The sequence below is a fragment of the Rhodnius prolixus genome, unplaced genomic scaffold (assembly GCF_049639745.1).
Source record: "Rhodnius prolixus isolate KJV_2025 unplaced genomic scaffold, Rpr scaffold_1, whole genome shotgun sequence".
Lineage (NCBI taxonomy): Eukaryota > Metazoa > Arthropoda > Insecta > Hemiptera > Reduviidae > Rhodnius > Rhodnius prolixus.
The window spans coordinates 6,316,745-6,341,365 of NW_027411581.1; the positions used below are offsets into that span (position 1 = coordinate 6,316,745).

The following is a 24,621-nucleotide window of genomic DNA, read 5'->3' on the forward strand; positions in this document are numbered from 1 at the left end:
CAACCCTCCTTAACTGTAAACACGAGATAGGACCGTCTATTACAGAGAAAAGTAGCACTTTAGATGGAATCTTCCCCGATTAGCCACTTCTTCAGGGTACTTGGCATCCCTGCGGGAATCCCAGCCTAACAACATGAACATGAGCAACATACGAGTATAGTCTTACACGCCAACATATACATTTACACAGTACACATTAGGGCATAGTCATTTGTACAAGGTGGGGGGGGCTTATTAGCTTGGGAACCGTTGTGCAGATTGTGTCAGGATGAGGAGGAAATGACCTCTTACTGACTGGATCCTAGAGGTTCGAATCCAGCCGCTGGTCTTTAGATTTTCTCTTCTTAGGAGCTTCTTACCGGACAGCACTGTCCGGTAATGGACAGCAGAGAACACTGCCCCGGAAGCCGTCAATTCACTGGAAAATGTTGCTGGCGCCAATGACTTCAGCTGTTGTGATGCGGTTTAAATTTAAACAAAAAAAAAATTAACAGCTGTACCCCCCAAGAGTCACCCAAATTTATCAAAGAGATCTTCTGCCTAATAACTTCCAGCATCGCTCTTAGTCTGATTAATAATTTTGCTAACCAGGGAATATCATTATGATTTGTAAAATATTTAAATAAACATGAATATATAATTTTCTACAAAGACACTCTATATTCCTCAACTCTTAGAATGAAAGAAAATCTGGAAGCCTTTAATTAAGGGGAAAAAGTAAATTTCGTTTGAAGTAAAAATGGAGAGAAGCGTACAACATTAAAAAGTAATTTAATTCTCATTAAAAGGATAATAAAGAAATCTAATGAGATGACCTACCACAGTCCCCCTGATACAACTACATCAACTCACAATTCCTTCAGGAACGGCCCTAGAACATTTATTCCCTTAATTACTACCTAGCAATGTACAGACTGTTAATAATTCAAAAAGACTTTAATTTTGTAAGCGCTTTCTTGTTGGTAATTTATTTCTAAAGTCATAATCAAAAAATTCTTATTACATTCAATTAAATTTTGTAATTAAAATAGGTACCTAATTACAAATTATACTTTTTCTTTAATAGCTAATTGAAAAATTTGAAATGAAGTTTTTGAGCGAAAAAATAAATTTTCAGGTGGAAGGAAAAGTGTTTTGGCAAAGTGCATGCATGAAACGGAGTCTATATGAGACCGGAACTAAAAAAACTACCGGAACGTTTTTCACGATAATGACGTGCCACCACTTTACCGCTCAATTTGATATTTATTTAGGTTACCATTTTGGATCGTTGATGTCGGCGACGATCAGGTTTCGATCGAAATCGACTAGGAAGAAATCCTTATTAACTATATTTTCCGGTTTATTGTGGCTTTTCCTCCTTCCTGCTTCCCCCTTCCTGCTTTCCCTTAACCGTGTCACATTTTCTATATAGATCACCGGAAGTCTCCGTTGAGCTCACAATTCTATATTAATTATTCCGTACGGGTACCACCACCTACGTAATACGACAGACACTCGTTCACCCGGAAATAGCACTTTTCTAAATAAATTTCCACAAAATCTAAAAATAAAAAATTATTTAAATTATTATTATAAAATAACAACAAAAAAATGTTAAAAACTTTGTAAGATAAAGTAAAAAACGTCATTTGCAATATCTCTCACAGTAAATTTACCACAGTCATATAGATAAGAAAATCTAAATATTCTATGTGATTTACAAATGCGTGTGGCGATTATAAAGGAAGATAGTACGCCTCTGGAAACACTATCACGATCACGTAACGTGAACATTGCCAACCCAATGATGATGGGTGCACGGGTGAGTAGAGTCACCAATCATTACGTACGACGCCCAACTTCCAAACGTTCGCCTAAAATCTCGTGTCTTTCTCTTCATATATCTCTCTCTCTCAACGACTTCCCATGGGATTTACCAAAGATTACCCTGTGCCTTTCTTTAAACATGGAAATTTTAATAATATCTTTCAAAAAATGGAGTGTAGACTCTCACGCCTTTTTCTTGTCGTAGTTTACGTGGTTAAATTTTCTTGACCCCCATACTAGACTTAAAAGAACAGAACTAAACAGTCCACTTAAAAGACTCTTAGACGAAAGATCAAAACTCTCTCTGGACAACGAATGACTGATTTATACTTCTATTTTGAAACCCATCTGGGCGTATGGAATAGTGCTGTGGGGTTCAACTAAACGCTCCAATCTCCAAAGGATTCAATCGCTACAATCTAAAATACTTCGAATTATACGAGTATAGTTCGAATACTCCGAATACTTCGAATACTCGTGTAGTAAACGCTCCATTTTATGTCTCCCAACCTGGACTATACACACTGACCTTAACATTCCTTTTGTCACACAATTCGCTGAAAACACGATACAGAAAATTCTAATTCAGCCTGCAATCTCATATAAATCCTCTAGCTAAAAATCTTTCTTCTAGAACTCTTTCTGACAACCCGGACAAGACGTCTTAAAAGACAGTGGCCAAGTGATCTCCTCTCCAGTGAAGAGAGTGGACTAACCACTGGGTAACTTCTCCACTCGTTACTTATCATTTGTTACTCGGTTATCACTGTTACTTATAGCGGTAACGCGCTGATTGTAGCATAAATAAACGCAAAAAAAATTTGCTTGAAATCTAAAGTTTGTAGGGTAGATTAGATTAGAAAGCGGATCGGGATCTATGCACCACGGCACCGCAACCAAAAGAGGCTTATTGTGCCCTTCCCTTTTCGGATCTAGTAGACGAAACCTCCCCTACTAAAGAGGTTAAGGAATTTCTATACTAGTTCTTTTTGCGCTACCATCTTCTTTGGCCTCAAAGAGCCAAAGGTTTCATAGCACAACCGCTCGATAGCAGCGTAATCGAACAACAGGTGAGAGGCCATTTCCTCCTCTTCCTGACACAATCTGCACCGAACGGTTCCGAGGTAATAAGCCCCACCTTGTACAGAACTGCTTCCTGAACCTACCACGCTCGTGTGAACAGGCCTGTGATCAGAGTAATCAGATTTCTACCCAAGCACAGTCACTTTAGCTCTCGTGTTTACACAACCAAAAGACATCATAGTCTTGCTGTTTTGTACCCCAGGAAACATCATCAAGTTCCTGTTTTCAAGCTCTTTCCAGACGCAATCTCTGACTGAGAGCCGCAGGAACTGTACCCAGGATTCCCAGGACAGGTTCCGGGTCGGTGAAAGTAGTGTTAGCTCCATTCCTGGCCAAACTTAACCAAAGTTTGTTATTACGAAAGTAATTGACGTCAATATTATACAAGGTCAGCTTTAAGGTACCATTTCCGCAAACAACCAAAAAGAAAAAAATCTCAAAATCTACCAAAAATTCTCCCCAATAGTGTCTCCCAGCACTTCCGGAGAAACGTTTCTCCTCAAATTTGCATTTTTAGGAACAAAACTAATCCTTATTAATATTCAGCAGGTGGCCAACCCATTACCTACACTGTTTAGCACTTTAAAGGGAGACTGAAATCCCCCTTCCTTGCACAGTGCTATTAATTAAAGTCCTCCCTCCCAAAACCTTTCAAACAAAAATTGTAAATCTATAACCTTTTATTTATAATATCTTTCCAGGAAATTTCCAGTTAGGGTACTTATGAGAAAGGGGTACACCAATATTGCCTCCAGAGTGCCGTTGTTCTGAAATGTACGATTCTATTGTCTACTGTAAAAGGAAGGTTAAATGAGTTGCTGAAAAGTAGTCTAGTTTGCAGGAAATTCCTCAGAAGATTAGAAGAAGGACGAGACCAACGGCCCCACGGCACCGCAGCCACCAGAGGGTTATTGTGCCTTCCCCTTTTTTTTGGATCTAGTAGATGAAACCTCCCCTTCTAAGAAGGTTGAGGACTTCCCGCCAATCAGTTCCTTCTGCGCTACAATCTCCTCCTTTGGCCTCGAAAGTTCCAAAGATATCGTAGCGCAGCCAGTGAGAGGCCTTTTCCTCCTCTTGTTTGACAGAATCTGCACCGAACGGTACCGAGCTAATAAGCCCCCACCTTGAAGAGATGCCTACTGAACCTACCCTGTGGCCCTGTGACCAGGCCCATAGTCGAAATTCCTCAGTAACTTTGATTTTCAATTGATTGTTCACTTTGAGGAAAATGAGTTCAAGGATTTTTCATTAAACTTGGTGTGTGTATATACGCAGATTGAGAGCAGCAGCAGTAGTAAAAAGGTCGTGTGAGTCGTATGACCCCACCAGGAGCCAAAGAGAATATGGATAAAACGTTTAGTAAAAGAAGAAGTGCCAATCTCTTTATTTAGACCAATTCATTCGGTTGGTTAGTCTTTGTAATATGTGCAAAAGTGTGGAACACCGTATCCAAACATGGACGTCTTACTTGGGCACAAATATTCTTTTTTTAGAAAAAAAATAAAAAAAGAGAGAGACACCCAAAGGATGTTCCTGCCAAAAGGATAGAGACTACCATACAACAAAATAATGACGCAAGAAGATAAATATGTGTGCTCGCACAACATGCTCATTGTTTCCATAGTTACTACATCAGTCATCTGTCTGTCTGTATGTTCTTTTCATCTTGATAACACTGTATGCTAAAAAAATAATCATGCACGAGGCGGTTTCCTTTCGAATTTATTTCCATTTCCTTTGTCTTATTGTTCTTTTTAGTTTGTTTGTTTGTTCGTTGTTTGTTTTAACAAAGCTTACAAAACAATGTGAACTTTTTGTTTTCCATGTCTACTTAAATACATCAACGGTTATTACGGAAATACTTCGAAGGAAATCATATTATGCCAAATTGTGTTGTTTTGGAAATCAGCGAAAAGACAGAAGGAAAGGTGCTTATAACCAATTTATCTGACAAGAGAAAAGAAAACAGTAATTTGGATGAAGGAATTTCTTCGGTAACGAAGGATTCATATAGTACATACGTACGAACTAATAAGTATGTCCTAATTATGTACAATCGACTGGCTCACGGAAAAACAAAATAGGGAAAAAACTACGTTGCGATACCTCCCAAGATCTCCTCTTAAAATAGCACCAAATTACTGCAATCTCTGGAAATATGAGCCAAATTTAATTCTTAACCAGTTAAGCGCGGAATTTAATTTTAAAAAACCCCCCACAGTGTGCGGAATTAAAATTAGACAATGACGTTGTATACACGTCGAACGCAGGACAAAACAACTACAAGTTTATAACGTCATAATAGTCACTGCAAGCGACTTTTTCTGCAATCTCTCTGGGGATTGAGATTACCAGAGCATTCTGTGCTCATTCAAAATCTTGCACCGCTTCTTCACGTATGCATTGCCTCTAGTTAACTAGGGACGCAAGAGCTTTTACAAGGGATAGAAAAGAGCTTTGAATTCTGTGCAAAATGAAATCATGCTCGTACTGAGGTCTGAACCTCCTATCTAAGATAAAAACGACATTGTACAAGGGTAGAGAGCTTTTATTTATGTGCCTAATTCCCAATCTCTAATGCGGAGACCAAACATGTACCAAGTAAAGTAAAGTAATCGCCTATTTTTTTCAGGCGGGGCTTAACGTCCAACTACCAATTAGGTGTCGTGGACGGAGGCGACTAGCTAACATACTTTACTGTAGATTTCTTTTATTAATTATTAAATAAAATCCAAGGCCTAAGACCGGGAATCGAACCCAGTACCACAATGCATATTAGCTTTGCAGGTCTCGCCTCTAACCGCTCGGCTACCGTGGCGCCTTCCAAACATGTACCAACCACTTATCATTTGGCTGGCTCCCACCACCCACTCCAAATACTTGGCAGTTTAATTGGATAAGATAAAGGAAACATCCCACCAAATAATATTGCTTATTGTATTTTATTAAAATTTCGAGTTTTTATAGTTAATGGCAATTTTATATTTTTCACAACGAGTATACACGTCGAACGCACCGTAATAGAGATTTGGTTTGACGTGTATACACGTCAAACGCGTTTAACTGGTTAACAAAGAAAATGTACAGTTTGTAAACTACACTATACTGAAATACAACTTTGGAGGGGGGCTACTCCCCTAGGACGGCCCATAAAAAATAAATAAATAAAAATAAAAGAAAAATTAATAAATCTTGTTGCATCCAAATCACACGTACACGAACTTAGTGATTACTAAGTTCTAAGGTATCAATCACATCCTTTAAAGAAGTTGTCATGGTTTTTATCACATTTCCGGTCGCACACACACACATATTTACGCAAGATATTTTATTTTAATCGAGTGCTACAATTTCAGTTAGTGGGCAAAACAAGTCACTACTACCTAATATCTTTAAGAGGTATTCAATCAACCATATCATATTCAGCGATAATCGATTCAAGTATATTCAATAATCAATTTTCATTTCAATTCATCCACAAGATCAAAATTTACTGTGTCTACGTACATGTGAACAATCCATTGATTAAAGAGGTACTTTCGGTTACTTCCGGAAATCTACCCACCCCCTCACTCAGAAATTCCATAATCGGTTTTTTTTTTATTTGAAAAAGTATTTCAAATAAAGGATGTAGAGCTTTACAAATACGTTTTTCTGTACAACATTTGCCAATCGTTTGGTTTCCGGTTGTCGCCAGTTATTTTAATTAAAATGTTGCCGAAGTAGATATATGTTCTAACCTCTGTAGGGGTAATAAATTAGCCCTACTAATAAATTCAATTTAAATTGAGAAAAAATTAATTTACCCTTCGTAGGCTTGTGGTCGTATACAAACACTGGGGACCAGAATGCTATATGTATTAATATCGTTACATATCCGGTTTACCTTAATTAAACCTTTTGTTCACCCCCTCCCCACCCACACATACGCTACCAACAACGCAGCTGATGAATTACAAATCAATGGAACAGCAAACATGGTTCAAAGAGGAGAGAGAGAGAGAGAGAGAAAACTTGATGACATAATCGAGATTATAATTTAATAGCATTCTCAATGATGTGTACATTATCGATGTGAAAGTTATAAAATCACGTCTTTCATGTATCGATTGTTATTGTGTTTTTGTCTTTTTTTTAACCTCTCTATAAAGGTAACCTAAAAAAAATCCGTTTGGCGGGATTTTGCCCATAACCTTCTTACTATCAGCACTCCTAGTGGCTCGAATTCCAAATTCGATTTGTACTCGATGCGTTTTTTTTTTTTTTAGTTTTAACTGCACGATCGATATGCCACCTCCGATGCACCGTAAGTCTAACATTATTATCAAATAATTTTGATTTCCAATTAATATTTTGAGGAACATTGTCATCACTTCCGCTAAATACAATTCACCGGAAGCTAACTTGTTTTTCTGATTTTAAACCCGCACCGTATGTTTAAATAAACGTTTAGAAGAACACCTATTCTCCTCCCACCACACCGGATGGGGGAAAAATCAAATTTTCAAAAAAAAAAAAAAAAGAATAAATTCAATTGCCCCAAGTGTGTTGTATGAAAACTAAATATATTGTTACAAGGAAATTAGATCGTGTTTGTGCGCGTGCGCGTGAAATAGAGAGAGAGAGATAAAAAATTAAATTGGCAATACTTTACAAAGAAGGAGAAAAAGCAATTGAGAAAATAAAAGAGATAAATTGAAGGACGACAGGAGAAAAAAGAGAAAATATCCTTAGCTAGAGTAGTAAGGATGAGCTGAGTGTCTAAGAGAGGAATTTCAGTATTAAACTGGTTGCGTCGGCCCCCACCCTAGAAGAACTGCGCTCTGGAGACGCCACTCCCAGTGTACTTGAGCCAGAATGAATGGAAAACAAATTTAACAATATTTTCCTACACAGGAAGTGTGTTAGCGGAAGAGAATTTCCCATAAAAACGCACACCAACTTTTCATAATATAGTACTACAATACAAAAAACATTTTATATTACTTTTACTAAACTCGACTTACTTAACTCTTAAAAAAGGAAGTTTTCGTAAAGAATTTGGTTGAACTTTCTAGTTTCTACCGGAAATACGATGCTTTGTCCCGTCAAACCAGGAGAAAATCTGGTGTAATATTTGTCTCTCTACTTACTCTTATTGCGATTGTTGGAAGTTCATAAAAGTTTGTAAACCCTTAAAATGTGGCTCTTTGGAAGTTTTTGCCCCCCCCCTTCACTCCCTTTAAGGGTAAAGTTGGCCAGAAAGGTATCTCTCTTTCTTAAAAGTAAGAAGAAGTATTTGTTATCGTGTCAAAGTTTTTTTTATTTTTGGAAAATTTGGTAAAGTTGGTAGTGCTGGATAATATGTTTGATTATATCCGTCGTAGAGCGCATGTTGCTGGCTAGTTTCAGATATTCATCCATCATCAAAGGCAGATTAATAAGTCTGGGGTAGAGATTCGACTTATTAAAAAAAATATTGATGAATATGTGAGTCTAAACATTTCATCCAACGTACACACCCTGCAAAAGTCACTCAATCAACACGTGTACAGCAAGGCGGTAACGTAAAGTGAAGTCGAAATCTCTAAAAATGAAAACTGATTTCAAAAAATCTTTCCCCAGATAATGGATGAAAGTCTAAAAAACCAGTCAGGATGCAATAAACATACTTGCTACGTCAGAGAAAAATCACCCATCGGAAACACTAGTTTGGAAGTCCCTTAAGATTGAAAAAATTAGTGTTTAGAAAAATGGTTTATGCAGGGCCGGATTTAGATGAAAAGAGGCCCTAGGCTATTCCACTTATGAGGCCCTCATAAAAACAAACAGACCCAATGAGCCGAACGCGTTGATCTTAACCAATACATTTTTATGTTTGTTTCTTAGTCATGTGCGTAGAATTTCTCCTAATTTTCGGTTCAGTGTTTTAGTGTTCACTGTTTTTAGAATAGTGTAATTTTCATTTTGCTAACAATTTGAATGTAGGCCTCTCTTGATCTTGAGGCCCTAGGCCCTGGGTTTATACATGTCTGTATGTGTAAGTACTAATAAATTTTCCAAGTAATTTTAAAATCTGGATAATGTAATTAAATTTTGAAATTTGAAAAACATTATGTTAGTAAGGGACCTCGAGCAAAAAAGTCATGCGAGTCATTGATCCATCCTTTTTACACCCGTCTGCACGATACAAAGAATCCTTGAATCCAAATATCATTATTTTATTTAAATCCTTTTACAATTCTTATACAGGATATTGCAAACACAGTTGTAACTGTTATAAAGAGTTTTGTTTAAACACAAAACTATGGTCACGACATGACCTTGACATGACCGTTCAAAGATGATTATACCTTCAACTGTTATAACGTTAAATGTTAAAACGTGTATGAACATTGAGGAAAAGGGGGTGATGAGGAAGAGATGACTACTGTTGGGAACAGTTAAGAATAATTTAACAATCTAATGACATCAGGATTTTTTTTTTTCATGAATGGATGGTTAAATTTAAATTATTATATTAAGGGGGGATCAATGAATGAGAAAAGATTAATGGAAATATTTTAAATAATTTCATGTAAAAGTTAAATTCTGTTTAGTTTTACCTTCCAAACTCTAAAGGAAGAAGTAGGGGTTTAAGTGCTTGTACCGTAGGTCAGAAAAGTGCTATGAAATATATGTCTATTTTATTTTGCCAATAGATATGTATAAAATGTAATGCTCGTCAAAAATGTATGGTCAAACACAAATTGGAACAATAGAACTGTTCAATATTTTTAACTGCTGTTATATCAAAGGTTTGTAAATGAAGACATTATATGGCAATGTTTTAACAGACTCCTGCCAAACCTGTCACTAGTTTATAAAGGAACTCTGAACTGAAAACAAATAATGAAGAGAAATCCAATCATTCGGATATCCAGCCTATCGATCGACTGTTCATCTTCTAAGAGCTGGATTAGACACAATTTATAAGCGAACAACATCACTCCAAATATCTTCCCTGACTAAGCACCGCTTCTATGTCAACAATGTTCAACTTAGCAGTTTAAAGTTTAAAAACAGAATTTCACACAGCAATAATGTTCGACAAGACGGTTTACGATGGATAACCTAACATAGATCAAACACAAAAAAACAATAAGTAAAACCGAACAAGAGGTTTCATCCAGTTGCAAGCTCTTAAATGGCCTCTAGCGGATATTAAAGGAACCACTACAAGGTTTTGTACTGTTCAAAACTGTCCCCTGTAACTTGAAGCAAACCTTTCGTTCAGGTTATAGACTAATTAACGTTCGTTTCTAAATATAAGCAGCACCTTTCGTTTCTACTTTTACCCTAGTGGAGTACCTTGAACATTTGGAACGTTGGCTCCCCTGATCGCCACACCTTACTTACACTGAATTATTTTCACTTACTTCTCAGAATTTTGGTAAACTCTTAGAAAAACAAATCGGTATTCTTGGTGATTATCGTGTAGTGTGCGGAAATATTTGTCACTTCTGGAAATTTTGCTAGATAATCAACTTATAGGAATGTTAAAGTATCTCTTTTTGAGTTTAGATAAACCATTTGTGTGGATAAAGTTCTAAGTTTGTCTGAGAACCCAATTAGAAGACTTGACCTTTTTTTGATTGAAACTTCTCCTTGAGAGGACAAAGTTATTTTTTGGGTGATTAATATTACCTTGGAATAAAATGTGATTTCAGAGAGTTTTTCAACCTGTAAAATGTCATTAAGAATGAAATATGCTGCTAAAGTTCGGAAACTGAATCGCTTGAATGTTGTTTCACTTCTCTTAATCTTCGTAAGAAGGAATTATTGGGGATCGTGAAGATTTTCAATTATGAGCCTACACCGAAGATATCTATTTTGAGTTCCCTCGAGTATGAAAAAGTGTTTTTACAAATTGTTTTATGTCTGCCTGTCTTTGTTCGCATCCACCAAAATTCAAAAATGGGAAATTGCAGGAAGTTCAAATTTTATAACTAGTTTTAGGATAACAGATGATGCAACGACAAGAATTTAGTAAAAATTAGTCAACCGAAAGTATCACTTTACTGAATCAAAAAGTTCCAGTTTTGTAAAGAATTTTAAAAGGAGAATGGCTACAACGATTTCCTCCAAGCATTGTGTAATAGGTTGCATGTACGTAGGATCTACAACGTTTATCCAAAACAGTTGTCCAAGAAAATTCAATTAAGGGCAGTTCTGGGAGAAGGGGTGGCTAGCTTCCCTCCAAAGTGCCATTTCTGATCGTTGTACCGGCTTACCACCTGTATAATATTAATAAGAATTTTGCCGTAATTGGCCCAAATTTGATGAAAATCGACTGATTGGAAAATGCTATTTTACTGAATGAAAAGTCCCATTGAAGCAAAACGGTTCGCAACCATTGAAGTCATAAAAGAGAAACATAGAGAATTAGAATTGATTCCCAGATGAAAAAAAACTTTTTAGGACTGCTTCCAGCAATGGAAACATCGTTTAGCAGAGGTGCATACTTCTAATGGAGGATACTTCGTCTGCGGCTAAACACTAGTAACTACAAGTGCCCTTGTATGTTGAATGCATCCAATATCTTTAGTAATTTGGAATCACAATTATTGTGGATCGAGTAAGTCGAGTGAGTGTTCACGATTTTTTTTTTTTAAATACAATTTATAAATAGTCTGATGATGCATGAAGACCAACACTTAGTCTTTTTCTTAACATCACCTTGAGAAGTTTATTTAAAAAAAACAAAATAGAATTTAAAAAACAAACAAACTCTAGTAAAACATTATCCTGAATGATTCATAATATCACTGAAGGTTTTCTTTTTTTAAATGTCGTAATCAATTTGAATAAGAAAACAACCAAGAACAAATCTTAACTCCTATTAAAACAGATGAAAAATTGGTACCACGCCAAGTGGATAGTAGTGTGCAAAATCATCGAGTAATGGAATAAATATTTTGTATTACGACTGCACCAGGGCAGGATGTTAATAATTTATGTAAAAAAAATAAATAAATACTTAAAAAAGGATTGGCTTGAAATAATGATTCATTACTTTAAATTGGAATAATTTTGGCAGCCATTATATCAATTTTATTTTGGCAATGAATTTTTTGTAATTACTGAAGAATTTTATTTCTTATTTCTTTCTTTTCCCTAATTGCATAGTTGAGGTATCACTATCTAACACATAGGGTGCACGTACAGTAAAATTCATTTTTTACTAGAAAATAGTAATGAATAGAAAGATTTTAAGACAATCATAGTTTCGCTAAATATTTCTAGCTTGCTATATATAATCACGAGAAAAAGAGAGAAAAAAAAATGCAGTCTACATAGACTATAGCAAGAAGAAGAAGAAGTAGAACTAGAAAAGCGCTAGATAAAATCTAATATATCTTCATTAGACCAAGCTACGTTGAAAAATGTAACAGAAAGTGTTTCTTACTAGAAAACACAAACGGTATTTACTGCACCCTGGGGAAAAGCCCATCGCCATATATCTTAGCAGTAGACTTGACCAAGGCCGTTAGGAAGTTCAAAAAAAAGAAGAAAAAAAAGTGAAGCAGAAGAGAAACGTATTATTAAAAAAAGGAACAGAGTAAATAAATGGCGTCATCAGAATATCCTTCATCACTGTAATATTATCTAACCAACCAACTTTCTGACATAGATAATAGTTGAGGGACTAGACAAGAGTTAACTAAGTCCAATATTTTTGCAAAATTTTCGGTGCAGTACACATTTCTCAAAACGTCCTAATTGAAGAACGGTTAGAAAATCTATATTCCTACCATAAATTTAGGAAATAAGTCCTTTGAAGACGCCAAGGCATACCTATCTTTCGGTTGTAAGTGGCAACTATACAGGCATAGAAATGAGATAGTATAGCCCAAAAGAGAGGAGACACGGAACACCATTTTCTCTTGTAATGGTGAGGTAATCTACCTACCAACAGCAGAAGAGTACTGAGGATTCAAAGGTGATTGTTTGCATGGTCACGGACCTTGTGACCTTTCTACACCTTTATGTAGAGGAATTAGTCTTACATCTTTAAATAGTACCAGGGGAACGTAAACTTGCCCGTATGGGGTTCTGCTCTTCATGTTCACTAGCAGTAGTAAGGTTTCCTAATGGTCGAGGCCTGATAGTGAAGAGAATAGAGACCCTGTCCTGTTAGTTATATGGATGGAGGACAGGGCCGGATTTTCCTATCAAGAGAGGCCTACATTCAAATTGTTGGCAAAATTAAAATTACACTATTCTAAAAACAGTGAACCACATGAACATGAATTTTGTTTCTTTGTAAATGTTGTGTATTAATGTTTGATTAGTTATTGTTCAAGTACTATATTTGGTGCTGAGAATAAATGTCCAAATAAGTGTTCTCGACTAGTTTTTATTTATTATCCATGCCACAATTTTTTATAAAGGCTAGTACCAATAACAACGTGTTTCATTTAACATATTGTTATATATCAGAGTAGTGATGTATTTTATTATCTCTCATGTAATTTACAAACTTGAAAATGGGAGGTGAAAGGGCCACATAAGCGGAATAGCCTAGGGCCTCTTTTCATCTAAATCCGACCCTGTGGAGGATGGTTAGTTTGGCCATCGTGAATAGTTTTCTCATTGAAGAACTATATATACAGCAACAATATGTAAGAAATGAAGCTGAATTAGAAAATAAAGAGGATAGAGGACAATTTTTGGAACGGTAAATGCTATGGAAGATTACACAATGTGCAAAAATGAATTATTAAAACTAAATTCCAAGTTAGCCAAAAATTTATGATATTTTTACTCCATATTATGTGAAATATTTCACTAAAAGGGATTTTATTTTTTTAGAATCGGAAGTGCAAAAGGGTTCCACCATATAGTGCTTCATTTATCAGAGTGATTCTAAATGTATGAAAGGAAAAACTGCGACTATGTGACTCAGAAAAATGGATATTTGAAGGCGTTTTTGGGAATCTGAGAATGTACTCCTGTGATTTCATGTTTAAAAGATAGTACAATATTTAAATAATCTAGTAAAAATTCCAAATTTAAGGAACATTAATCTTTGAAAATATCGCCAAGAGCAAATCGTGAGTGTCTAACACTAGAGCACATTTCATTAAAATTCTTTTATAAATTAAGAGCTTTTACTTTAAACTTGAGTAAATTCCTGCACATGTATCTTGTACTTCTCTTTGATAAAATATGAATTATGTGAATGAGTACATTTCTAGCATTATTTATGCTTGGTATTTTTCCTTTATGTAGAGCACTGACTTCGTAAAAAATAAAATAAACTCAGGAGCACCTCATTCCAAATTAAAAAATATAATAATAATAACAAGTTATGAAATAGGTCACTAGAGAGCTCTAAAAGACCAGTATTGTCTCAACAAATCCAATGTTGACGTTTCCTAATTAAATTTTCTCTGAACTGAAACCTACATGGTAGTGGGGACCAACAATTCAGATTTCAGCTAACAAACACGTGCTTTTAAACAATACAATGTTAGAGGTTATATGTAATTTTGAGAAATGTTAATATGGTATTATAAAAAGTTTAGTTATGAAGAAAGAGGTTTCTATCATTATTTGTAGATCAATGTTAAAGAAATAAATGTAGTAAATGCGCTACATTAAAGGTACGTTTTGGCATGCAGATTATATACATAAAAACAATAGATTATTTAATTGAGTGTTGTACAAAAAATATAATAAATAAACTGTCCTACCTTGTTGCTGAGCTACGAGGTTAGATGTGTTCAAGTAAGAAACAACTTGGAGAAGTTTTAACAGCATTCACACTTCACAGCACAAAACACACTGCCCGAACTGGAGAAGCATATCTGTTCAGAACAAAAGTATTTTTATTAAATAAAGCTTTAAACAAACTTGTGAACAAATAGAGGACCAAAAACTTGCAAACTTGATTCAAAAGAGAACATTGAGAAGAGCATTCTGAGAAAAGATATAAGGTAAGTTCTAGATAAGAAATTATTTTTGTTTTTACTTTCTTATTGGAGTATTTCCAAAAAGGTGAAAAGAAAGGAATTTTGCTTGGTATATGTAAGGCTTCTAAAATTAATGTATTCTATGTTTAATTTAAACTCATTTTAAGGAAATTAAACCTTTCACCTTCTTTATGATCACAAAAACCTTAGATATAATAGAAAAACAACCTAAAATCATTCCGAAGGGAAGTTTTTAGCTATAAAAGGACTGAACTTTAAAACTAAAGGCATGCTTTATTAATGAATTTTTACCAGTTACAGGGGAAATAAAAAGCTCATTAATACTTCCTAAAGCAGATGTATATACTTGAATTTAATGAAGATTTTTGCAAGAAGTGAAGTAAGTGTTGAATCCAAAGCTAAGTCTCTGGCTAGCAAGACATAACCTCTCAGAAATAAGTGAATATTGTAATCCAAAAAACATCAAGAACTGAGAAAAGATATAAGGTAAGTTCTAGATAAGAAATTATTTTAACTATTATTATATCATGTAATAGTTAAAGAGGGATGCTAGATGTATGAAAATAAAACAAGGTAACGCCAAGTAAGTTACAAATATTGGTATTTATAATGTATTTTAAGTAATCATAGTCACTAATATGAAATAATGAACTAAACTGTAATTATGCATAATTTAATAATCACTTTTTAGAGTACAAGAATATTATAGAAATTCTATTTAATTCAAAGGCACTTTCTTTAAAATGAAATGTCTTTAAGGATGAAAAATTAATTCAAAGACATCCCAAAAAAAAGAATTGTGCTACCGTCAAGAATAAAGTAAGAATATTATAATTAATTATATTCAGAGATTCACTTTTTAATAATGAGCTTTAAAAGTTGTACTTACTATTCAAAATATCTTAACCTTGAAGGGCCTCTTTCTAATTTTATTTAATGAGAATTAAAAAAAAAAAAAAACTTCTTAGTTTACTATAATGAAATTATCCGCACAAAAAGAAGTTAATTATTTTTTGAATTTTGTAGAAAACTAGGATGTAACATTTGAGATGTTCCGATAGAAAGAAAAAAATAAAAATGATCTTCACTAGGTACCATTTTTACAGTTTCTCATTCTCATCAATATAGAAACTATTCTCATTTGATATTATCTAAATAAGTTACAGATAAATCTTTTTCTATTACAATATAGATTCCATAATTTTAAATCATTTAAATTTTATGGTTCGCCATATTTGAATTAGAATCTCACTATTCAAATATTCTTGTAAGAGTTTTCACCTTATAATCCATTATAAAACCTAACAATTTTTGTATAATTTTAATGTTTATTACTGCCTTAATGAATAATGGAATCAATTATTGTACAATTCTTTAATTTATCTTGAGATTTTTTTAGATTAATTTCACTCACATAAAGAGATGACGTTCATATCGTGACTTCAACCACTGGAGACTAGACACAGGGACTGGACCAATCAGAGGGGTTTGAGCTCATACAGCTTCCGATTAATATTAGTTATAATAAAATTTTACTTATTTTTCAATTTAATTTTTTTTATAATTTAGGATTTTTTAAACATAAAATTTATACAGTTTTCTTTTAGTCGAAAAAATGTATTTTAGAATATTGTATTCTTTTTGTTTCAGTTCGTTTTTATTATTTATGAAATGACGTCATTCACTATGAGAGATTAATAAATACAATTATTTAAATTGGTCACAATGGAGATCTTTTTATTATTAATTTTACACTGAAATGGTAAATTTGATTTATTAAAAATCATTTTAAAAAAAATAATAAACAAAAATTATGGCGAAATTTTCGATTGGAAATCTGTTCATCTGAAAGTTCATTGAACTCTGGTTTTTGGTATGTGATTTTTTTACTATTTTTGGGCCTTACCCAAATTGGGAAAGATCTAATATCCTGAAGTTTCTACAACATTGATTTCAAACTTCCATTGCAGGTTAACGAAATATTTGTAAGAACATTAAATGAGGAATAATTTTTTTTACCTCCTTTTATGCTTTTTCCCATTTTAGAAAAACCTAATTTAAATTAGAAGCACATATAATCTGTTCGTTGTAAAATGTACGAACTTCTTACAAAAATTGGGCAATTTCAAGATGAAAGTGTTCGTAGAAGGTAAACGTTCAATTCCTTTACCATATAATTTAACATAATACGCAATAAACATTATCAGTACCCCGTACCCCGACACAGAAGTGTGTAGAAGAGTACACATTGAGTAAAATGGATTTCGTAAAAAAAAGAAAAAAAAAAAGCACTTTACGTTAGCTGTGAAACAAATTTGAAAGATATATCATTCTGATTAGATCATGCAATTGGGAGGGCATGATGACGTAATGATTTACATCTTAAGTTTCTCTCTCTCGACTCCTCCTAGTAAATTTTTGATCAAATTATCGATATTGAATTTCCCATGAGCCTAAAAAAAAAAAGGGTTTTTATCAAAAATTATCTGTTTGAGTATGTATCAGTACTGCCTAGAACAAAACAGATAAAACGTTTGAACTTCAAACGCTGTAGAAAGCTTTCATCTCGAATCGCCACTTTTCTGTGTTTTTACTAAGATTTTGATGTAATACATACGCAGAATAACTTTTATTTGAAATTTTTTGGCACAGAAATTAAAATTTATTTAAAAAAAACAATCACTTTATTAATGATATTATATCTTTAAGATCTTTTTATGGTTCAAAATAAACATGAATAATAATATGTTTATTAATTTTTGTAATTCTGTTAAATTTGTGTCCTTATTTGATTGATAGAAAGCTCCAAATCAGAGGAAAAGAAGTAGGAATCGGGCACAGCAGCATTAATCCGGGATGCGATATCTCACTAAGCTTATAAAAACTAGACGTAGCCTTTCAGATAGAGCTAGCTCCTATTATCAATGAAGAGTAAACAATTCCAGTTCATTTTTGAAGTCATCTAGACCTAGATCTAGTGGCTATCAAGTTCTGTGAAGTTATTCAAGGTAGTGGCGATACTACTAGAATATTCGGAGGGGTAATGGTACTGTCTCTGGAAGCTTAGACAGTCAAACGAGACGACATCTTGCCTGGCTCGAGAGAGAGTTTTCTCTTAAAAAGGAGCTGAACCATTCATGGCACAGCAAAATGCCAAAATATATTACTGCTACAAAGGAGCATGAGATTTCTGAAGGTGGGTTGTCAAGAATGTTATAAAGTACTTCGTTTTTAAAGGTACCGGATGAATCTTTCATGTGCACTATTTCAAATAGGGATAAATATTTCGCTGACGATGCTAGACTGTAGAAGTATGAATGTCTTCTGGGTAAAATGATTCCGAAAATCTGGAAAAAAAAAATCATCTTTCGGACACAGGGTACGTCAAAACTGTATTTCAATGAAAAAATAAATTTCAAAATTTGTAAAAATAATAATGATAGACAGAAATTGTTAAAAAATAAGGTCAATGATCAATTTAGATAAATAAAGAAGTTTCTCTTTCAAGTAAACAAGGAGATATAAGAAGTAATAAATCTAGATAACGAAAAGCGTTTTCAAGAGGTTTCCCAACATGAGCTTGTAAAAGGACGAAAGGTCTTGAAGGTTGGATAGTTTGCTTGAATAGGAAACGGATGTATGTAGGTTGATTTTGCTGGCATAAAAAGGGGAGCATGGATGAGCATGTTAGAAATGCTCTTCAGAAATCGTGCAAACTTAATGTAGCGTAAAAAGCACCACAGCATGTAATTTATATGGATATCTATCTATTGAATGTACCGATAAGTTTATTTACAAATTTCAAGCAAAAAAAATTTAAGTCAGCATTAATATCCGTCTCTCGGAGCTTAGAGTAACCCCTTTATGTTGTAAATAAAATTTTCAGTCCTACATAACATGAAATTCAAAATTTTTTCGACTCATTTGGTTAGCTAATTATGATTATCATTAAATTTTGAATTGCAGTCCTACTTTTAATAAAATTTTATTGGTGGCAAGTGAGTAAATATTGAAGTAAAGTAATGCCAATTTTTTCAGGCGTGTTTTACGTCCAACTACCTAATGGTCGTAAACGGAGGCGACTAGTAAACATACTTTACTATAAATTTTTCATGAATCCCGGAATCGACCCAGTGCCACACTATTTAGCTTTGCAGACTTCCACCTCTTACCGCCCGGTTGCCTGGCGCCTGGCTACAATGTACTGAAATGGCACCTGAAGGTAAATCCCAACAACTCTATACTTATTTGATTTTTCTTGAAAAAATGTAACCAAAGTTGATGAACTACATATATATAATTGGTGCAACAAGTTGAAAGAAAATCGGTGCAGCTAGTTTTTAAGAAAAGCTTAAAAAAAACTGGCACAGTAAAGGTGGTACTCAGACGCCACGATAGCCGAGCGGTTAGAGGCTAGACCCGCAAAGCTAAGATGTATTGCGGTGCTAGGCTATATTCCGAATCTGTACCTTTAATGGTTAATAAAGAAATTTATATTACACTCAGAGACCTTTTTTTTAAACACTTTTTTGTTCTCAGGGGACCTCAAAATGGATGCTGTAAACTCAAAATTGAAAATATGTACGATTACAATAATTCCTTTATCTAGTGAGAGAAAGTGATCAAATTAAAGTTTTACAATTGTTTTCTAAATGAAAATAAACAGTGTCAATGTGGCTGTGTGAAATATATTGTACATTAAGTGAAAAGTAGAACTGAATATATAATTTAACATTTAAACTAATTTTAGAAATTTTCCAAATTAATGATGATAATTAATATTAATGTTACTAATTTTTTAAATAGCCACTCTAGGCTTCAAGGAAATAATGCAATGATAGGGTGCATTATGATGAAAGTAGTTTGGGCTTCAAGCGAGACATCATTAATTGGCCTACAGACCATGACAATTTTCACTTTTTTTTAACTTTCTCTTACTCGTTCTAAGAGGGATTCGTGTGATCATATGATTTTATTTTTTTTATAGATTCCTAAAGAGCGATATATTTTGAGGTGACCTGTATTTTTATTAGCGTCCTAAAAATAATATAAAATATATTTTTGTGAATGTCTATGTGTTTCAGCTAAATTTTTCATAAAAGAAATCCGCTGTAGTCCCAAAATTGGTCTCCATGTTTAGAAATTTATTCCTTGAGAATTTAAGAAAAGCTTAAACCTAGTTCAGCTTCCTTGTTAAGTATCACTTCAATAAGGTTTGGTCTACTTCTTGTGTAATATTTAATTGTATAGTCTTCACTAATTTAGTTTCGAGGCCTCCCATCTAGGAAGCATTTGCACAAGCCACAATTGATGAATAGTCATTGTCTTTTCCCATCCTAGAGTTATTTTCCTCTGTTTCCAAAATTAGTTTGGTTCAGATCTTTCTCTCCAGAATTTTTCGCCTTTACTTCTATTAGCCCATATCCTACCTACATTAACTCCTCAATATGATCGCTTCATGTCCTCTTGTGATTTGACCATCAACCTGGCCGACCATCACCGTCTTAGGTAAACTGAATCTTATCTTTATTAAAGCGCCTTAATATTTAAAATGAAACATAATAACTTGAAATTTCTTCCTCCTCCTTAACGAGATATTGCTAAGTTTCTTATGTCCTTGACCATCCTGCTAATCTTTGCTACCATGCGTACAGGCTGGAGGCTCTCGAATTTTTTTTTTTTTTTAGTTCTGAACCCAAATTTTGGCATCCATTATATAATATTCTGGAAGAATGGTGAAAAGATTACCTTCTTGATTGTAGTAAATAAGTTACTGCTATTAGCTAGATGTTTCCTTTAAAAAGGTAATGTCCTGTGGGTTATGTAGTGATGTTCCTTAATCACGCAGAGAGTTACGGTTGAAGGAGTCTTCACAGAAAGAACTCGGAGTATCTCATCTTTGCTTTGCACATCCAGTTAGAGTGTATGGCCGTGTGAACCTTTTTTTTTTTTCGGTGGCGTCAAGGGCAATTCGTAAAAGTTGCAGCAAAGTAGGCTCTAGGTAGAAGTTGTCGCGAATTCGCCTCTAGTAGTATCAGTCTACTCCTATTACGCTTTCTTAAAAGAAAGTGAATGCTACAATTTCTTCTTTGAAAAAAATAGGAAAGTAGGTTTCTTGAATGTAACTTTAAAATTGCTTCTAAAACTTTTAAATTCATTAAACTTAATATGCTAACTACATAACGTGACATGTTATTTGCATGTTTTTTTTTTTACAAAAAAAAATAAGAAGAAAAATATTTGAATCTAAAATAGTGTCTTTACTTACAGATTTGATGATAGCGAGAAGAACAGAATTCCAGTCGTTTCACTTCTCTGAAACATTATACAAATTAATTTATAATTTATGGCATCCCTTCACAAATTTGGATTAAGAATAACACAAAAAAAAAGTCACTTAAAGAAGAAAACTCAGGTTAAGTAGATAAAGTAAGGTTGTACATTATCATAAAATAGAGACAGTGTTGTCAGATATCATCAGAAAACATTAATTTGAAAACCATCAGATACTTCCTTTTACTGCATGTAAGAAAAAAAGTAAACATTTTTGGTCACTAGAATTTCTAGAAGTAAATTTATGATAATTAACTCTAATAGTCCGATCGGAAACCAGGTCTAATTTGCATACACTCCAAAAGAGAAGAATTTTTTTCCCTCTTTTTAAGGACAATGAGATTATACTTTGTTTTGTTTAAGGTTAATTGTTTATTCTTCTTGAATATTGAGAATTTTTGTTGGGCAATTTTATTATTTTTATTGTACAATATATTTTATTAATGGATAATAAAAAATATATAATTTATTACCAAAAAAAGAAGGATAAACTTTTGGAGATTTGCTGCTCCTCATTTTAATGAACATTATGTAATATTCATAATTCTATGAATACATTTTTCTATGAATCGTTTCAAAATTGGCAAGTTGCAAAAGATAAGCAAACTGCGTTGATGGTTCCAGTTATTATTATTCGAGACAAATGTTTGTAAGACATAAGACCCCCGCCTTAGAATGGCCTCCAAATCTACTGGATGGGAAACCCCAACTTTTACCCAATCTAAACATTCAGTGTAACACACTGGTTATCTTTAAACCTGCCAGGCTCGTTACTGTACCGTCTCAGATCTGTCAGAGACAAGATTCTAAATTTGTTCATAGATGGACAATGCTATAAAGTGGAAAGAAGATTGTTTTGATTTATTTGCTCTAGTAGGTAGTTCTGTAGTCTGTCTGTATTTTCGCTGACGATTATTCAGCGAATTATAGGTAGATAAATACTTGAGCTTTGGGAGAGGTTCAGTCATCATACCACTAAAAGCAAGTTATTGTAAATGCCATGTTTTACTTCTTAGCTACTTTTACACATAATTATGGTTAAACCATTTGATTTTTTTTTTTCAGGGCCGTATTTTTTGCGTTTTAAAAACTTATGGCTTATGGAGAAAATGAGAATATCTCACAGGTGAAACTAATCTCATATTATTTTTAAAAAACCTAGCAACACAAAAAACACCCACGCTATAAGTATAAAGTATTATTACTTAATCCAACAATCGGTAATTTGCAAATCAGTGCAAATATACAATAGGTCTATCTGCATTCCCCTGTATTGCACGACAACAAACAGTTCACAATCACGTCATTAATATATATATTGATTTATAATGTGACATATTTGCAAGCAGAGAAGATGAAAGCAAAATTTACGACATTAAAAAGCGAAAGTTAAAGACATATGTGACATAAATTATTCAACAAGGTAACAAGCTGCGTCTATTCCAGTAATTAGCAAAAATTTAAACTCTCGGAACACCTGGTGTTGTAATAAAACGAGAATAGAGGAAAACTTGAATGGAATTTTGAGTAGAAAACGGACAATTTCAACCGACTCAATTAATTAGAAAAGTTTTCCTAATGAGTCTCGGGCGAATAAAAGCAGTAAGTTATCTGCCAAGTTTTTCACTGAAATTAAAATTCTCAAATTGTAATTAATTGCAACGTTTAACTTCTCAAAAGTTAAGAATGAAAAACAAAGTTGTAGGAACGATAAGTGTAAATTTCCTGTAATTTACAGATCAAAATCGACATAAAATTAAAATACCAAACGTAATAACATAGCGAAAGATTTGCAATGCACGCATGTACATAATGATTCATTTTAAAGAACCAATAAATTGAATGAACACTGAAATACCATTGATACAAATGAATGGTTGTGATAAATCAATAAAAAAGGTAAAAGTTACATGCAGAATTATCTTCTTTGTAAAGAAGAAAAACAGAAACCCCAAAGCAGGTAATGGTTAGTGCTATTTTTATAAATAAACCGCAAAAAGTCATGGTCATACATAAATAAATTAACAAGAATTTTTGTTTACAATAAAAAATCAAAAAATAGTTATTTATTTCAATTGTATTAATAGAAGAAAAAAATGTTCTAATCCTCACACGACTTTTAACATCAATTACTTATTTAAATTTTCTCCAATCTTTGAATTTGTACGAAATGATTGTTGATTTTTAAAAGAATAAAATGAAGGTAACGTGATGCCACAGAACCCTTAAAAAGTTTTATTCAAAAGTGATAGACCCACTGATCTGTAGATTAAAATCAACGAAGGTTAGCTAGAAAACCAACGCCAAAGCGACATAAAGGTTTTATTTCTTACTTCCAGAGGGTCTGTAGTAAGGTAACCAGACATCTCCGTTTCCCCGGGGACAGTCCCCGATTTCGTACTTCTGTCCCCGATTGAAAAGTATCCTCGGAATGTCTCCATTAACTATCATTACTAACTTTCCTATGACAAGAATTTGCTACAAAACTTAGTTCAAGAGATGATGACATATTACAAAAAATACATTCATCACGAAAATACTTGTGACTTTAACTGTGTCAGAAGAAGAATATTATGTTGATATCAAGTATTCATAATTATATTTATAGTGTCCCCGGATTTCAGGTAAAAAATCTGGTAATCTTAGCCTATAGACCTTGCAAGGCTTTACTTTCAAGAGTTTTTTTTTTTTTTTTTTTTTGATGAGCCGAATTTTTTGGAGTATGATCACCTTTTTTCAGACAGAACCTACATAAACTGTAGCTACTCCAAGGCCCGTACAATGGATGCATCGAAAATGGTCCGTGAATAGCTCTCCGAGCAATCTAATAGCCGCCAGTGGGGTAATGCTACCTACGACTAAGTTTATACACCTATTATTATTTTTTATTTTTTTTTGCGCATCAACAGCTGAGGTTATTAGCGCCCGGAGCTTTTTTCAGTGCACTGCCGGCCTCCGGACAGTGTTCTCTCGTTACAGACAACACTGTCCATCACCGGACAGTGAGCTGTAAGAAGCTCCTAGGAAGAGAAAATCTAAGGGTCAGCTGCTGGATTCGAACCCGGGACCTCCGCGTGGGAGTCCAGTATGCTAACCTCATAGCTAATCCCTTCCCTTTTTATACACCTATTCCAGAAAAGGGTTTAGGTCTTGTCAGAATTGTGCCACTACAGGACATAATTTAGTTTTTTAAGAAAATCAAGGGAACCATTTTCAAAGAACTCCCTAAAAACTGATCCAGTAAAGTAACTCTCCCTTTAACAATTATTTTATTGGAAAAACTAATATTAGGCCTCCAGTCTCATCTCTTCGAAATTTTAAAATTGTTCCCTGCCATTTTTCATTGTGAGTAATGCTGCCCAAGCACATATCACAGTAAAACGGACTTCATTGCACTTAACTGGACACAATCGCAATCCACAGACGCAATACTTTCTCC

The 24,621-nt window shown here is 33.8% G+C and overlaps 1 protein-coding gene and 2 long non-coding RNA genes across 13 annotated transcripts in view; 2 read left to right on the top strand and 1 right to left on the bottom strand.

Annotated features, from left to right (window-relative positions):
• Positions 1–24,621, bottom strand: part of LOC141453340 (uncharacterized) — a 79,924-nt gene that overhangs the window by 28,254 nt on the left and 27,049 nt on the right. Inside the window, exons 3-4 of the long non-coding RNA XR_012457952.1 lie at positions 21,118–21,164; positions 14,610–14,723 (exon numbers count right to left, since the gene is read on the bottom strand). This is a non-coding gene — a long non-coding RNA (uncharacterized lncRNA). The remainder of the gene's footprint in view (positions 1–14,609; positions 14,724–21,117; positions 21,165–24,621) is intronic.
• On the top strand, positions 14,210–16,490 carry LOC141453334 (uncharacterized). Its single transcript, XR_012457947.1, has 6 exons — positions 14,210–14,519; positions 14,690–14,852; positions 15,144–15,335; positions 15,541–15,668; positions 15,876–15,940; positions 16,249–16,490. It is a non-coding gene; the product is annotated as an uncharacterized lncRNA (long non-coding RNA).
• The window catches only part of LOC141453197 (protein obstructor-E-like), a 30,395-nt gene continuing 23,441 nt past the window's right edge, over positions 17,668–24,621 (top strand). For 2 of the 11 annotated variants that reach the window (XM_074126160.1, XM_074126105.1), the window contains exons 1-7: positions 17,678–18,045; positions 18,125–18,228; positions 18,888–19,071; positions 21,120–21,374; positions 22,248–22,308; positions 22,629–22,784; positions 22,921–23,148. The gene's annotated coding sequence lies outside the window, so the exon portion shown is untranslated. Of the gene's footprint in view, positions 18,046–18,124; positions 18,229–18,887; positions 19,072–21,119; positions 21,375–22,247; positions 22,309–22,536; positions 22,785–22,920; positions 23,149–23,927; positions 24,025–24,621 lie in introns of those variants that run through there. The other 9 variants (XM_074126114.1, XM_074126122.1, XM_074126144.1 and 6 more) reach the window with 9 other exon arrangements.